Source organism: Oenanthe melanoleuca, chromosome 13, assembly GCF_029582105.1.
Source record: "Oenanthe melanoleuca isolate GR-GAL-2019-014 chromosome 13, OMel1.0, whole genome shotgun sequence".
Taxonomy (NCBI): Eukaryota; Metazoa; Chordata; class Aves; order Passeriformes; family Muscicapidae; genus Oenanthe; species Oenanthe melanoleuca.
Window position 1 is genome coordinate 14392209 of NC_079347.1, and position 17306 is coordinate 14409514.

Below are 17306 nucleotides of genomic sequence, written 5' to 3' on the forward strand. Positions count from 1 at the left end.
AAGGTGTTTAGGTAAGAGCTGAAATTCAACGTTAGCAAAGTTCATTTCCATGCAGCTATGAGTCCAAAAATAAAGATAAAAATAAAATTTTAAAAATTCTTCAGCTTCTAGCTCAATATTTTTAAAAATTGACTACTAATCTGGTTAAAGAAAAGTCAGTTCTAATATTTTTCAAAAACTGTTAAAATTAAGAACTACCTCCTCCACATTACCACTAATTCTTGTGAACTGTAATGCTATTCCTTGAAAAATCTGACAACACAGAAACACCTCCTATGGAATTGTGTTTTATTGATTTTAAATCATCTCACCAGTGAAAGAGAAATAAAATATAAACCAGCATGAAAATTTCTAACATTGCATATTTTTTAAAGTAGAATAAATCTCTATTTGATTATTCAGAGAAATATATTTGGTGTAAGAATAAAAATACATCTCAACATTCAAGCATGACCACAAGTAAAGTATGATTGAATATTAATTGCAATGAACTACATGAAAATAGTGGCTGTGCAAATGCTGGGCCAAGATTTCAGCATTGAAACCACAAACTCCTCCCTATTTTTGTAGCTATTTGCATTAGAGAGTCATTGCAGAAAGCGGAATGAAAAGTACTTTTGGTTTTCCAGAAGTAATCTGCTCTTTGACCCATTCCTCAGCAATATTTTTAAGATGAGGAAGACAGCTCAAAACACAAATTGCAGTTCCTCCTTCACTGACACTTGCTTATCCTGTTTCCCCAAGCACAACTGAGATAAGAGAGCAGTGACTTGTAGCAAATTGCAAATTTTGTTACTGCTCCAACACATCTTTGTTTAAAAGGAGAAAACCACGTGAAAATCTTCATGCCCAGTTTCCTGACCTTTTTGATTAATCACATCAGTCTTTCCAGCCCTAGTGGCTTAATTTGGGAAATGTGGGTTGAAAAACCCTTCTCAGAACCAACAACCTACTTTTTTTTTTTTCCATTTCACATGTTTAGCTTAAAATAAAAATAGTCTAACTGCAGGAAACCATGCTAGCATTGTACAGTTCAAACTTAATTAAAAGAAACAAGATGAAGAAGAAAGAAGAAGTACCAGCAGCTTCAGCAGTATTAATAGAAATACATGAAAATGAATGTTACTTAATCTGTCAAACTCCAAGCCTTTTCTTCAGCTTCTCTTAAATCTTTGGCCTTCCCAGGATGGTTGAAATTCAGAATCAGGTCACAAAGCAGTAGCTGGCTTTCCACTGAAACACAAAGGGCAGTGTCTCAGCATGGTATTTATTGAATGATAGTGAATGGCAATCTACAGACAGCATTGCTTTAGTGTTCATCTATCAAATCACTCAAAAAATTGAAGGGTTGCCTTGTTTCACTTGCTTCAAGATGGTTAAATTCAGTTTGGTGTCAGCATGTTACTAATGTTTGCATTAGAAGACTCAGTGTTCCTAGAAAGGAATAACTGATCACCCAGCAGCTGTTTCCCATGGTTAACTAACACGATTCTATTGCTCTCTAACTACTGTTCCATTAAGTTTTCAAAACACAAGAGCAAAGCTATTGCTTCATTACATGAAAACCCAGTTGTCTGACACAGAAAACCAGGCCATTCACAACTGCACACTCTAAAAAGAATGTCTTACAGTTTTTTTGTTTAACTGGATGCTGAAGTCAGAATTACCATTTATTTTCTTCAACTCATTGGACATTGTGTCAACATTTTTAATTGCAGCCTCAAGGTTAAACTGTCCATTAGAATTTTTGATCACCTGTATGAAATAGGAGCAAAACATGACTGGCCAGGCACATATGATTCATTAACTCATTTATACAAATAACCATAATACTCCTGACATTTTTTTTTTTCATTTTCTTAAATAATATTTTACAAAAACTTCCCCCAGTTTATAATTATCCACTTAGACATGGCAAATTACAGCTATGGAAGGTGAACACTAAACACTCAGGGTTGGGTTTTTTCCCCTGTTACTGTTCTCTTATTGAAAGAGCCACAGTGAAATTAATCATGTCTATGAATTCCTCTCCTCATAATTTTTCATGTTTGTTTTCGACCAACCTTTTCCTACAGAATGGAAAATTAATCGAGAATAATCATTCAGCCACAAGATGGAGCTACAGTGACATTAACGTGACGAACACACCTGGTCACTATTAACACTGAGTGTTAATGAACCTGCCAAAACACACCCAGAAACATTTGTAATTAGTTTATAACCAATATCTTCTTGTCTGCTTTAGAAATCATGTTCCCTGACTTAAACATTTAATTAAAAACCAATCCAAATCTAGACATAATTAAGACTATTAACCATTTGAAATTAAGTATAATTTGAAATTTCAAATGTGTACTACACTCCTCTTCAGGAATTTTTTCCTTATGAAAAATTTCAAAGAGAAGTGCACACAGCACAATTTCTGGCCTAGTTGTAAGCTCTCTACTTGTCATTCAGGAATTCTAAAAATAAAATCTGGAAAAATTCTGGGTGATTCATAAATAATGTTCCTTATCTAGAAAATCTCAGCACATTAAGAAGTACTACCAAAAAAATTAACATACATTTAATACAGATTCTTTGTCTGAGTCTCTTTTCCCTTCAGTCAGTGGCTTTATGTTGAGTTCTTCAGTCATGGCTGAGGCTTCTGAAAAGACAATCCCCAAATTATTAAGGATTAGTAAGTATAAAATATAGAAATTTATATCTCACATAAAATATGTAATAACATTTAAAATATAATGACTATACATTATTTTCATTAGTGTTATTTGTAAGTAGAATATAAGAGGTCAAACAATTTTAATTCTTCTTGAGGAAGAATCAAAAGCTTGGATTTTATTTATTTTACCTTTAGGGAGAGTGTTTCAGTTTTTTTCAGAAGTTCAAGGTGGAATTACTAACAGTGGATGTGTAATGGTGGTGAAGAATTCCTCAAATATATTAGTGTGCTTTTTTAATTGAAAACTTTCTGAGAGATCTAGAAAGGCATTGAAATTGGTTTCTAATGTCATTTATGGAAGAAAAATCTAAGTCAAACACAAAAAAAAGTGTTGAATGTCTATGGTGGTGCATCTTCCCCTGGCCACACCGTGATCCAAGGTTCTTTAAGAGACTTTAAAACTCTCTTTTTGGCACATTTTGCTGGTGAGTAAGAGAGCTGAGATTAAATACCAGATCCCCGGGCTTGTTCTTCCCCCATTCCTCCTACTTGTCTCTCCTTACACGTCAGGACACCCCGGGCAAGCTGAAGTGTGTGACAGCTGTTTCAGCCCTAAAAAAGGGGGAGAAAAAAAGGAGGGGGGTTTATTTCACCCTGGGGGGTGTTTTCAGGAGGGGTGCAATGACGTGAGGCAGAAGGTGCCCAGCCCTGGGGCAGACAGACAGCGTGTCCCCTTTGAGTGCCCTCCAAACAGGCTTCAGGGAGGGCACAGCTCCTTTGGGCTCCTGTGGGCCCCTGCCCTGCACAGGGTGAAGCCCCTGCACAGAAGCCAGTCCTCCAAAATTATCCAAAACGAGCTGCAATATGGTTTATGCTGGGAGGCACCATAGAGGTAACCTGGTTCTGCCATGGGCAGGGACACACACCTTCCACTGGAGCAGGTTATTCCAAGCCATGTCCAGGCTGCCTGGAGCAGCTGGAGGGGTGTGCAGGCAGCAGCTCAGCCCTTTCCCCCAGCAGGGAGGACACTGCTGTCACCACAGCCAGGATGGGCTGTCCCCCACTGCAGCAGCCCCAGGGCTTGGCTGCCTCCTGCTTCTCTCAGCAAGGAAAGCCCTTGGTGTGTTCCTCTTCCAGCACATGAGAGGTCAGCGGGTTGCAAGAGTCCTGGGGTAGTCACAATTTTAGGAGTGGGTGGTAGAAAGCAGCTGCAAATGCTGCAAGAGCTGAAGAAGAAACGGAGAAGAGAGGACTGAGGTGTCATCAGGAGCGGTGAATTTCTTGCTGGCCTTTGAGACCCTGCCTGTGGAGAGCTTATTGTGTGTGCAGCAACTAATTTACAAACAGTCAGTTCTTTTTTGCCATCAATTCAAATTCATATGGAGTAGAGTAAGTTATACTATTTGAGCAAAGCTTAATAATGAACCTGAATTTAAGGAAGCCAAGAGAGGCACTTTGCTAGACAGATTTATCCATTTAGACCGTGCTCAGTGTTAATTTAGCGATGACCATTGCCCTCAGAGGCACATCCCTGACTTGAGCTGGAATCAACAAAACCTGCTAACTAATGATCTGGGTTTGGGAGCTGCTCATTTCTTCCCCAGTCTGTGCTGTAGTACTTAAAGCCAGGGACACCAAGCTGGGGAGTGGCTGTCAGCACTTTTCTCTAATTTACTGGAACCACTTTTCCTGCTGCTCAGCATTCATCTGTATTTTAAACTCACTATTTGGCACCAGTGGAGAAGGAATAACCAGGACCTCAGAGGAGAGTGGAATTATTTGGATGTGCAGGAGAGTTTGTTTTCATGAGATTTCTTCTTTAAAACAAAGCATTCCAAATATATTGGTTTATGACTGAATTGCAACTCAGAACAGCATTTTCTGGTACGGCACAGCTAAAGTGTGATTCAAAGAGAAAACATGATATGCTGCTTACATTGTGGGGCTTTCTGGAGATGAGAAATGCAGAGCAGGAAACCCTTCACACATGCACTAATTCCTGTACTCTACAGCCTTTTGGTTTGCAACCTCCTGCCAGCACCTCGGGGCAAACAAGTTAACTGTGCCCCTTCTGTGGTCTCTAAGGAAAAAATCCAGCTGAAGCTGCTGGTTTTGATGGTAGAATACAAAACAGAGGTATGTACAAAAGAATATATGATTGGTTTTATATATCTTCTAAACAAAAGGAATCTACAAAAGTTTATATAAATATAGATTCAAAAAACCAAATGGTATCCTAGCAATGTCCTGAAAATATTTGTGTCAGTAGAAGGAGCAGATATTTGTTTCACTAACCTGTAAAGCAGAATGCTTCAACTGATAAACCCTTTTCTGTCAGTTTACTTTCTACGTTTGATTTTTTTTCCCACGTGCTATAAATAATCATTCACAATGTATTTAAATTATTCTGTAAACTAACAGTAGAAGCAAAAACAGGATATTGTAATGACCAGAAAATTTAGATTCAAAATATGTACAATAAATTGAGTTGCCAGAACCAACCGGACAAACCAAATAGAGTGGTTCTTAAATCTGGGCCTTTCTAAAAATAATCTTCAATAATGTGAGATATTAAGCAGAAAGGTGACCAGCAGTGCAGGAGATTGACTGTACATGGCATTTTTTTAAAAAGAAGAGAGTGAGAGATATTTAATTTCCTCACTCAAACTTACTTGGAACAGAAACACTTTCTGGATTTTCTTTGTAAGGCAATAATTCAAACTGAAACACTGAAATTACAGGTTTAAATTATTAAGTTACACTGCTATGAGGAGCATTCTCGTAGGTGTTGCTGGCAATTTCACATCAGCATTTCAGTTTATGAGCTGCAGTTTGCTCCTTGCCTGAAGTAAACCCACGGGTTTATGTGCAAAGACACCAGAGCTGAAGCTCTTTAATCATGGGCTGCTCTGGCTGTGTGTGCTACTTTACACACAAACCCCCTCTGTCCCCACAGGCTTTCAGAGAACTGATTTGGTTGTAGCAGGCAAAGCTGTTCAGACAGTTTTATGAATTCCTGATAAAGACAGAATTACTACCAAACCAGTTCTCTAAGGAGGGGAAATGATCAGGAAGACTAGAAATTTATTTCAGGGTGCAGAATTAGGGTTATGATGGAGATGAGCAAGCTCTGCAGGCAGCTGAAATAGGCAGATCACTCTACAGCACTGCCTTCCTCACCTCTGCAGTAAAATTACTTTAAGTATAACTTCAGACAAAATAAAGCAGTCAAATACATAACCACTGGACAGGAGAGTTTGAAAACAATGGATATACAAAATTATTTTCCTGTATAGCAAAAGATGAAGTAGAAAGAGAGAAACCATGATCTTGTATTGTATCTTATGGTTACAAAGATGTTTAAAGAAATTGTTCCAGTGGGAAGTAGAAAAAAAGTGTATTGACTTCAAAACAATATTTGAGTGAGCAGCTTAATAAACATTTAGAGAATCTGTCCTTTAAGGAAGTCACATTTATGCCACTGCAGTAATAGATGAGACATAAGGAATCACAGAATCACCAAGGTTGAAAGAGACCTTCAGGTTCATCTAATCCTGCCATCTACCACCATAATAATTCTTAAACTACATCCCCAAGTGCCTTAAAAAGTTTTACTGAAAATATTACCATTTGCTGTTACTGTGAAGGCTTTAGCTTTCATAAAAAATTCCCTAGTGGGTCTAATAGGACAACTTAAAGTTTCAATGCATGTCATTAAACTTTCACATGACAGCTTTGGCAAAAGAGAAACTGATTTTTTACGATCACCTGAATATAAACATTTTTAATCCAGATTGAAAGGAAAGTCAAATAGAAACCAAACCAACACACACAAAATACCACGCAACCTTGAAAAATGACAATAATTTCAGATAAAATAATGTATTTTATAAACTTTGGAGCACATGTCAGATTTTAAGTGATGAAAACTGGCAAATGCTGAAGGCCAACAAAAATCTGACCAGATCATGGTACAAAAACAGTAAAGCAAAAGTCAGACTTTGTCTTTAAAAGTCCAAGTAGTTGAGGCAAAGAGTGGTAGGTGAAAAAGAGTGCTAAGCAAATGGCCTTGCCTTAAAACATGCTCATGAAATAGGAAGAGAAAACCCTGAGTTGAAATATATATTTATGGTATTATATATATATATATATATATATATATATATATAATATGTCTGATAGCTTTAAATAGCTTTAAAATGGCTCTTAAATGTAATATTTAAGGTAATTACATGGCCTGTAAAAAACTGGAATATTCAATAACTGAAGACGAGTGCACATCTAATGCTAATACAGATGGAATTGTGTGTTGAAGCTGCTTAGTTGGTATAAATATCTTTTATGCAAAAATAAAGGTATATTTCCTGCAGCTCATTCATATATAACACTTGTGCTGCTCAATTTTTTACTAAAGTCAGGTGCAGAGTTTCTTAAAAGATAAACAGTAGATATCAATTTGGCTCTGGTGGGATAATTTGGATAATTAATCACAAATTATATTTTTTGTGGAACTTGGGGAGATTCACAAATATTTTTGCTTTCTATTTTTGCTATCTGTTCTTTTTTCTGTTGTCCAAATATCAAGGAAAGGGAGAGCTGCTGGTGAAAACTTGGCATGCAAGGCCTGTGCCACTGGGATTTGGAAGCACAACTGATATTGCAGTGGTTTTTAAAGTGAAATTCACATACATTCATGAGTTGAGTGGAAGATTTTCAAGAAGCATTTAGAAATTCCTCGTGCTTTATGGATTTCACAAGAGAAGTGATTGCTGATGCTATCAAATATTTTCCCAGTTCATCATAAAGCCATTGAAATGACACAGGGCTTGACAGCAATTGTGAACCTTTACATGTTTACAAGCAGCTGTCCAGAGCCATAGAACTGTTTGCTTCTAGCTCTCAGGGACACTCACATCTGCTTCTCTAGAACCTTTCACACCAGATGCCATTTAAAAAGATTTTAAATCCACTCAGGGAAAGGAAGTTTATAAGGCAAGGATCTGTGAAATTGTCTCCAGATCCTAAGAAACCAGTGAATCCAGTTTCTTTTGGAAAGCACTGAGCCCTTTTGACTGAGATGTCATTGCTTGACAGCTCTGTTTATACAGATATTTCATCACTGATTTTTTATCTTCCTAGATTTTTATAGAAGTAACAACATAGTGCCTGAAATACTGCAGAGAGAAATAAGGGAGTGTGCTAATACCAGTAAGTCAAGTTTATAATTTGCCACGCTGCAAATTAGCCCTTCTTCATTTAAATGAATTTAATACCATCAACTGTAATGGTTAGAGATACAATGTAGATATTACAGTTCTGTTAACTGCTTCTGTTGTAATTATCCACATTATTTTTCATTTGCCAGCTTGCACACATTACTACATGAAAAGCTCTATAAACATTAGAAGTACAGAAATGAGAACTGAACAAAAGAATTTAATTCTGCTCAAGGAAATAGTATTATAATTTTGAAATTACAGGCTTGAGTTCTTTTGTTGCTTTATCAGAAGACTTCTTTTTGATTAAGTCATGACATGGCCAGGAGAAAGCACAATAAAACATCCTGAACCAATTCCTGTCTCTGCTGTTTGAATGGGCATTTCCCTGTAACTAAGGCTTTTTTTGCAAATCCTTTATTTCATAAATAAAGACTTCACTCTTGTAACACTTTCATACTCTATACATACAACTGTGTCACAAAGTCCACCTAACACACTCTCAGTGTCACAGTCTCTGAAAGGTGGAAGTAGAGAGCAACAAGAGAGAAGCCACTAGATGCCCTCCTTCCCACAATCAAAGTGTGCCAGGAAAAGGAAGCAGAAAGCAGAAGATGCTTGCCTGAAAAGGCTGGTGGTTCAGCCCAAATGTGAGAATGACAAGTATCTAAGAGATGTCAGATAATTAATGGCACTGCATTAAAAGCACATTGTGTTAGCTTCCCACTCAGGGATCCTGTGATCCTGGGGAAGGCTGGGGCAGGGGGAAGGAATACAAACCAAAACAGAGGTTGCTCACATTCTGTACTGGCTGTGATTATCCCTCCCAGTGTCACCCACAGGAGGGAATATTTATGTGCGGGAAAACCTCATGTTTGCACGTCCTGGCTGCACAAAACCCACCAGGTGTGTACCTGGATGATGCCATGCTCCATGTGCAGACGTGGAAAAGATGTATTATATTCTGAATCAAATAAGCAATCCAAAATACTGGAGTACTCACAATTCCTTTAGCAGAAGGGAGAATGTGTGAAATCAGTTATTTCAACTGGAATTTAACAGTTCTCCAACTTGGAGCAAGACTGCTCTGAAATAGCTTTGACAGATGTTAATCTGTTATTAGCTGTGATCATTTTGTGGCAGCTACTTGGCCTTAAAGACTAATATCTGCCACTGTCCCTGGAGGGATTTAACAGACATATAGATGTGGCACTTGGGGACATGGTTTAGTGGTGGCCTTGGCAGTGTTGGGGGAATGGTTTGACTTGATGGTCTTAGAAATTTTTCCTTCCTTAACAATTCTATGATTCTATACTTTCAAAATTGGGAATCAGGCCCTTCTCCTTGTTGCTTCACCAAACTTGGTTATGCCAAAATTATGCTTCTTTTCAGGGTCTTTCCTGTTCAGATAAATTTTATATATATACACCATTGCTTTAATTTTTTTATCTAATAAAAATAATTTAAAACGTGCAATGAAACTGTGTAAAAAAAAGTACCCAAAACTCCTCAAAAAGACAAAAATGAGAATTTGGAAGACAGTTTCAGGAACAGGTCTGACATTTGATAATTTCTCTTGTAAACTCTAAATGGGCAAAAACTCTTATGACATTAGTAGGTTTCTTTGGTACGACAGAGGAATAATTTAGTGACAAATTAGGCACATTTAAATGCAGCAAAATATCTATAGTTATACATAATCCCCATTTCTGTGCATTCTGATATATTAACAGTGACATTTAACCAGAGAAATATTTTCCAACCCTATTTTATTGTGCTCATTTTTCAACAAGCTTGGAAGCTGGATAAATCATGGAAAGGGTCTGTGTGATTTGGTTATTAGACTGATGCTGCAGACACAGCACAAAGAAATGGGAGGTGCTTCCCATTCCCACAAGTAACACAGGAGCTGGATTTGGTAGTAAATGAAGTCAGTCCTAACATTTTCAAACTGCCTGGACAAGAAATAGCACCATGTGTAAATTTCCTAAAGTGGAATGTGGCTGTCAAGAGTCAGTAACAGCTGACACAAACCAGGCACCTTTTCAGTGCCCTCACCACCTTGATTCCCTGCACATGATGGACCTGTGATCCCTCCAGCAGGGTGAGAAATGGATTCCAGACACTACCAGGTACAAATGAAGGCATATTTGCCATTGGCAAGGCAATGCCAGGTGCCAGCTGCCTCTCTGCTTTCTGTGCCTATGTCAGCTGTGTGCTGACACCAGTAAACTCACAAAACGTGTTTTCTGCTGGAGGCACTACACAGCTGACATCAATAAAAGGTTCAATAAAAGCTTTTTCTTCAATTTCAAATCCAGAGCTAGTTAATACACACTGTACCTTCTACCCTCACAACAGCTGAAATCCAGACTGTCTGGATCCTATGCATATTATCTAAGTGCTTGCAATCAAAATATCCTATTCCAGCCCAGCAGATGCTTTAGTTGCCCCTCAGTAGCAGACAAGATAATTTCCAGGACTTTTATAAACTTACATTGTGAGGCTTTCTCCCTTCACATCTCAGGTATACTTTCTGGAAGTGTGACAAAATATTTAAATAAAAGGGTGCTCTGTTTGCTGTATTTTGCAGCCAGGCAAGACTTGCTTCCCAAAATTAGTTTACTCAGTTGAAACCCCGAGCAGCAGCAGGACTGAACTCCCAGGCAGGATCAGTCATCTTTGCTGAGAGCACATCCCAAAGCAGTGGATGTGGAGTTGTGCACCCCAAACATTTGCAGATCCAGGCACTCTGATGTGGCTGCAAGGACTAAAATGACCTGGCCAAAGTTCCCTCCTTTTCTGCTTGGCTCCCACTGAAGGTGCAGAAATATCCTTGCAGCAAAGAGCTGTGGGTTCAGCCAGAGACAACATGTTTCCAAAGCACTGAATTAAGCTTTGTAAGCACCAAGAAAATAAAAATGGCCCATTGAAAGTGGAGCTTTACAAGCTAATTTAATAGGTTATTTTTGTTCCTGCCCTCCTCAAGAATCTGAGGAATTTGATATAGAACAGTTGGTTTAACTTTGGAGAATTCATGCACATTCACAGATAACATTACTTGACAGGTATTACACCAATTTCCTAATCCATTCACATTATTCCTCTGCACAGACCTCAGAAGGAATGAAATAAAGTAGGATTATTTCTTAAGGCTTAATACTGTTTAATATCTCTTTTGACATGTCTGGGACATGTAAATCACTATAAATTTCCTTCCAAAATTAAATGAGATATACCGAAATTAAGTAAAGTGGAAATGGTAAAAATGTTCTGACATCAATTTCCAATTTATGCATAATAGTGCAGGTTTTTTCTTGCTGACAATTGTAAGAGAGAGCTCTAAATAAGGAATCTATGAAATTGAAAACTCCCTTACCTGTGTAAATATTCAACTATTCTGAGCACACTTGCCTCAATATTTTATTCACAAACCCCCTCCCGTAATTTTCATTTGAATTGATATTCCTCAAAGATATTTACTTTGAATTTACACTCTTGCAATAGAGATGATAAGAAAAATGAGCAGCTACAAAATAAACTGCACACTGCTGGTCAGGCTCCTTGTCCATGGCTGTAAAGAAACTGCAGGTTTTTGTCACAGAACTGCAGAGGTTACTGTGCCTCAGAAAGAGACATACAGGGATCCTAAGGAGCTGTCTCTGAACTAAATCCAGGAGAGCACAAAGATTTTATTCAATGAGAGGAACAAAATTTGTCTTAGTGAATATTTGAATACAGCCGAAAGTTTGGCATTGAAGGGTTAAAATACAGTGTTATTCCAGAACAGTAAAAATCTCTGTGTGGCTCTAAAATCAAGGAAAAAAGAAAGTAGAGAGGATAAGGTCATAGAATAAAAGGGCTCTGCTTTGATAAAGACTTTGGTCTGGTAGCAATTTACATAAGTGACTTTTACACCTTATCATCTGATCATAGCTTGGGGCCTTTGTTATCTTGGTTGATACCAACACTGATCACTGAACTGTAGGATCATTTTGGTGTTGCTGCTCTGCTGTCATCCTGAGCCCACCTTAGCAGTTAAAGGAAGCAATGGGGCTCCACTGAAAGTCATGAGAGCATTTATCTTCTGGAGAAATGATGACATTTTACTGCCCAAGTTTTTATGACACTCAGGTTATATTGCTTCAGTGTCTGCTTTTTATAGCTTTCTCCTCTAGGAAAAAATTGTGGTGTAAATGTGCATGAAATGTTTGTAAAGAACCACAAAGAGAGGAATCTGGAAGAGTAAAATCCTAGTCTGACTTACTTTAATCATCATATCTCACCAGGGGAACGTGTGCATTGTGTACATATAACAAATCTTAGCCTTTCTTACAAATCAACCTTTGGTAAAGCAAAAATTCATCAGCTCTCTGATGCTCAGTGTTTCAAAAGTGACTTGTTTGATCTATTCTAGGAAGGCCATTTCTTAACTGTAACAAATTTGGTTTTGATAACTGTACCACTGAAAAATAAAAGTACCACAAAAAGATTCACAAATACATGTATGCTGTCATTCCAAAACAAGAAGGTCAAAACACTTCACCCAAATGATTCATGTAAAGTTGTTTTATTACCTTTTTCTTACCAGTTTCTCTGACACAAAGGCCTACCAGCTGCTGAACATTACTGGGCAGCCTGGCCTCAGCCACTTTTTGAAAAAACTGCCAGAAGCAACTTTCATGTCATTGTTCATTAACACTTTGATCACATTAGCAAGGATTTGTTGGCAAGTGCTGGTGCAATAAAATACATTTTAAATGCTTTGGGTGTAGAGTCTGCTGTGCCTAACCAGGCAGGCATTGCCCACTTTTGAAAAGTGTTGCATGATTTACCCTTAGCCCAGGCACTCTCTTTTGATTAAATCCCTCTCTCCTTGCTGCTGGGAAGCAGAATTGGCAGCAATGAAGCATCTTTAATATTCTGTGTAGCACACCTCTAGAGGTCTTTGAATACGTAAGTTCAAATTTTGGTTTAAAAGCTCCCTAAATTTGATTTTACTTGGCTGCAAATAGGTAACCTGAAAATGAGCAAGTAAAATATTACAGCTGATGCAGAAAAAAATTAAATTTCCACCTACCAGTACACATCAGTCTAAGGTGAAGCTCAGTTGTGAGTCACTGGAGCATTCCCACCTTGTCTCTGAAGAGCTGCCCAATTAATGGGTCTGTCACAGGTAACCCAGGGGCTACAGGATACAGCAGCTGGGAAGTGACATAAAGTCACTTTAAATAAAGCTCTGCACACCTGCCAGATTGTTAAAATTTTTGGACAGTGCAAACAGTTCATGAAGTGAGGGGCAACCTGGTTCATAGGCCATTGTTTTCAGAAGGAATTAAATGTGAGTAACATGATTATTAACAATTAGCAGTTCCAGTGCTCCTGCTGGTTTGCCTGAGCCTTGATGGTGTCACCAGTAAATGGAAGCACTTTGGACCAGATTGTTTAGGTGCTCACTGGACTGCATCCACTCCAACACTTTCATGAGGATAGCTGGGCAAGCAGTGACATTTTGGTCTTTTCCAAGACTAGGAAGGGAAAAAGAAAAGCTCTGGCCATTAAAATGACAGATTTCCCAAGCAGGCAGTTAGAACAAAGAAAAGCAAGGCACGTTTCATAACAACCCACATGCAAACAAAACACTTTGCCTCAAAAATGGATGACTACTGAAACCAATGTGTGGACATTTTTTCCAAAGTGCTGCAAGGAGAGCAACACCATTGACCTCAAGAAACTTTGAGATGGAGCAAGGCTGTTAGCAGGATCATACCAGTAAAATGCTGTTGAGGAGCTGAAATCTTTTCTCATATTTTCCCCACCTTCTATAATCTCCTGGGTTGTGGCTACAGTCAGACCTAAGCTACTGTATTTTTTTCCAGATTAACATCCTCCTCAGAATTTAGAATGAATCTCAGAATGGTTTGGGTTGGAAGAGACCTTAAAGATCATCTTGTTCCACTCCCCTGCCATGGGCAGGGACACCTTCCTCTATCCCAGGATGCTCCAAGTCTTGTCCAGCCTGGCTTTGGACACTTCCAAGGATCCAGGGGCAGCCACAGCTTCTCTGGGCACCCTGTGCCAGGGCCTCACCACCCTCACAGGGAAAAATTTATTCCTCAGACTTTCTAAGTTTCTGGAAAATGTGGATATTATATTCTTCTGCTACAATTTCTTTCTTTCCTTATGGTGTTTCCTGGCTGGTTTTCCTATGGGTTTTGTAATGATATTTGTAAAGAATTACTTGATAAGGACTTACTTCTCCATTTGTCTTATTTAATTAATATGAGAATTTGGGGTTTGCTCTGAAGAATAAATGAGTACTTTAAACTAACCAGGGCAGAACTTCAGTAGTTACACACAGAGAATTCAGAGATACTTGCCCAGACATCAGCTGGAAAACAAATCATGGCCCTGCCTCTTTAAACATTTAAAATATTTGAATTTTTCTAACCATTTTGCTTTTGAGATGAGGAAGATGCAAACATTCACCAACTGTCCTCTTACCTCTGCCAGTCTGAGCAGGTTGTTTATGGCTTGGTGATGAGGGGGCCAGGCCCTGTGTCACCCTTTGCAGTGACAATGCAGAACAAGGTCACAGTTTCTTTGCTACAGCTTCTAACACACCTCGTGCCTGGCTGCAGAGCTCTCCCTTCCCCACTCTGACTTGCTATGATGATGAAATACCACCAGCACTTATCCAGCTGGATCCCATAAGATCTCTTTGCTGCCTACTCTGCCAACATTTTGACAAGCTGGGCTAGGAAAAAAAGGCCATGTCCTGGATGGATATTTCTTCTTCAAATGTCATTATGGCTCATTTCCTTCTGCTGTAACCTTGTGGGGTGGTCACAGGTGAAGTGACAACAGGGCAGAATTGGAGGATTGCAGGAGGAAGTGGCTTTTAAATCTTTTCAAACAATCACAATTTCATAGGGTTCAGCCTGTAAGACAGACTGGGTGAGGAAGTAGAAGACAGTGCCTGCTTTATAAAAGAGAAAATAAAGTATTTATGAGATCTTCTTTCTCTCTTCTCCATTCTTAGCATTATGGGAGGCTTAGTCTGGATTTCTGACACTCTCAAAATTTGGGATGTTCAGGTTAGGAATTTTTATTCACTGTAGCAGGAGCCTTCCACTCTCTGCACTCAGGAAGTTTTTCCATGGCTCCAAGGTTACAGCAACCTTTGCAGCCAATTTCTGAGGTGTGTTCTGATCCAGAGCACACTGCAGAAATACCATCACAAACCAGTTTAAAGGAATTCTGGTAATGTGATTAAGGCACAGTAAGTGGGTGGTTGTTACATTGATTTTTCTTCAACCATTTCAATTTCAAGGAACACATGAAAGAGAATGCTAATTTTGTTGTTGCTGTTGTTTACTTTTATAGCCTTCTGTACTACATAAACTCAAAGGAATGAAAATGTGCTGTATACTTTTCTCATGCTCAAATCTATCCAAATCCCAGAGGATGCTTAAAAGAAGACTTCAAAAATTGGAGGAGGGGATCTGTTATTTCTCAACTATTTCCCCATCTCATATGCTCAAAGACATAACCTGATGTGAATTTGTGATGCATTTCAGCTTGGGAACTCTTACTCATCAGGATTTATCGTTGCAGCTCAGTTTCTGCCTGTGCCTCCTCAGGAAGACTGTAATTTTTTTTCATTGCAAATGGATTGCCTGGGATAAATACCTGACTCTTAGTTTGTAGGCAGGGAAGGTCAATAACAACCTTTATAGAATCTCTCCATAAAAGGTGACAATAAATAACAGTTTAACCTCTAATCTATATTAACAGACTACCTTTATTTATTGTTTGACTTGTGCAGAGACAAAGACAGGTAATCCAAAAGGAGCAGTCACAACAGCAGGTAATGACCTTCTTTTACAAGAATGAGCAAAACCCATTTCACTTCAGCATCATGCACGGGGCTATTTTGCAAAGAAACACTGTGTGTTAGTTGTTGAAACTTTTTCATGCATTCCCAGAAACAAACTACACTATTCTGAATATTTTCTCCTCTGTGCAGTAAATAAAGTCTTTCATGTTGACAATGCTAATATTATATTTTAAAAGATATTTGCATTTGTGTTTTTTGTCATTTTTTATTGCATTTTATAAATCCCAGAGCAAAGACCCACTAAGCTCACTCTGAGAAAGCTTCATTTCTTGGGATAGCATCACACGGTGACACAGGTGGGATTTCAGTGGGGGTCACTGGCTGGATCTCTGGGGACCATATTCCAACCAGAATCGAGGGTAGGAGTTGGGAGTACAAGTCAGGAAGGTTAATTTTAAGTGGCTTTTAAAATGGAATGATTTCATATGAATGATTTTCAAGAGTGAATATTCATAACACAAAGTAATCTTAATGTATTTTAGTCCAACTAGTGCATTAAACTACTAGATAATTGTGGGAAATATGGGAAAGGGGAGCAATAAGATAATTTTATCAGTACTTGTAATTCTGGGATATAACAAAGCCATTATGGCATTTGGGGGTAGAATAATAAATTACTAGCAAACATTATTTTTTACGTTATGCACATGTTGTGTTTTATCGAATAAGTATTTTCTAATATATGAAAAAATACATATAATTAAGTTGTTTTTTCCTTACTTTTATTTTTCAGTAATGCACAAGACATGTAGCTGGAAAATGCTCTTCAACCTTAAATTATGGAAATAAGAAGCTAATTTTTAAATACAGGAAAATATCTGCTGGCTATTTAATTTGTTCTTAAATTACATCCTCTTGGTTTAAGAACACCTTAAAAGATTGTCCAATTCATTTTTTAGTCTCTTTTTTCACTAAGTGAAAGAATTGATTTCTAGATGATTTTTAAAGATTTTTTTTCTTCCTCTTCCTACATTATGAAGTAATTTGTAACATCAAATGGCAAAAATCTCTCACATGGAGAAACTGAGGTGGCAGGTGAAGGATTATTAGAGTTGTAATTATGTGAGAGGGGTTTTTGAAAGCACTGAGTGTAAATGTAAATTCTAGGACAGTTTGCCTCGCCTTAGTGTAGGAAATACAAAAAGAAAGCCAAAACAGTTATGAGAACGGAAGATTTTAATTTTCTTTTCAATTACTGAAGGAGTTGGATACCAGCTCTGTAAATTTACAGAGCGTGTTTTTTTGACTTATACTGATTAATAAGAAATTGCAACAGATCTGCTCAGCACTGTGGGAAAGGTCAGTGGCAATTTTTGAAAAGATGGCCTTGGAAACACATTGGCCTTCCAAAACAGAGTCATCCAAAAGTGCCAGCTTATTTTCCTCCATTTTTGGCTTTGCAATTCAGCTTTCTGATTCTGCCATTTTTATTATGTGCAGTATTGTGTGGATCCATTCTATCAAATTCTGTTACTTGGAACAATAAGGCTGAGCATGATTCAAATCCTGAGTTAAATGCACATCTAGC

The 17306-nt window shown here is 38.1% G+C and overlaps 1 long non-coding RNA gene across 2 annotated transcripts in view; it reads right to left on the minus strand.

Annotated features, from left to right (window-relative positions):
- Window positions 1-52: 52 nt before the first annotated feature.
- The window catches only part of LOC130258646 (uncharacterized), a 53235-nt gene continuing 35981 nt past the window's right edge, over window positions 53-17306 (minus strand). The window contains exons 3-5 of one of the 2 annotated variants that reach the window (XR_008841528.1): window positions 2565-2647; window positions 1668-1755; window positions 53-1233 (exon numbers count right to left, since the gene is read on the minus strand). This is a non-coding gene — a long non-coding RNA (uncharacterized LOC130258646). The remainder of the gene's footprint in view (window positions 1234-1667; window positions 1756-2564; window positions 2648-17306) is intronic. The other variant, XR_008841529.1, reaches the window with a different exon arrangement.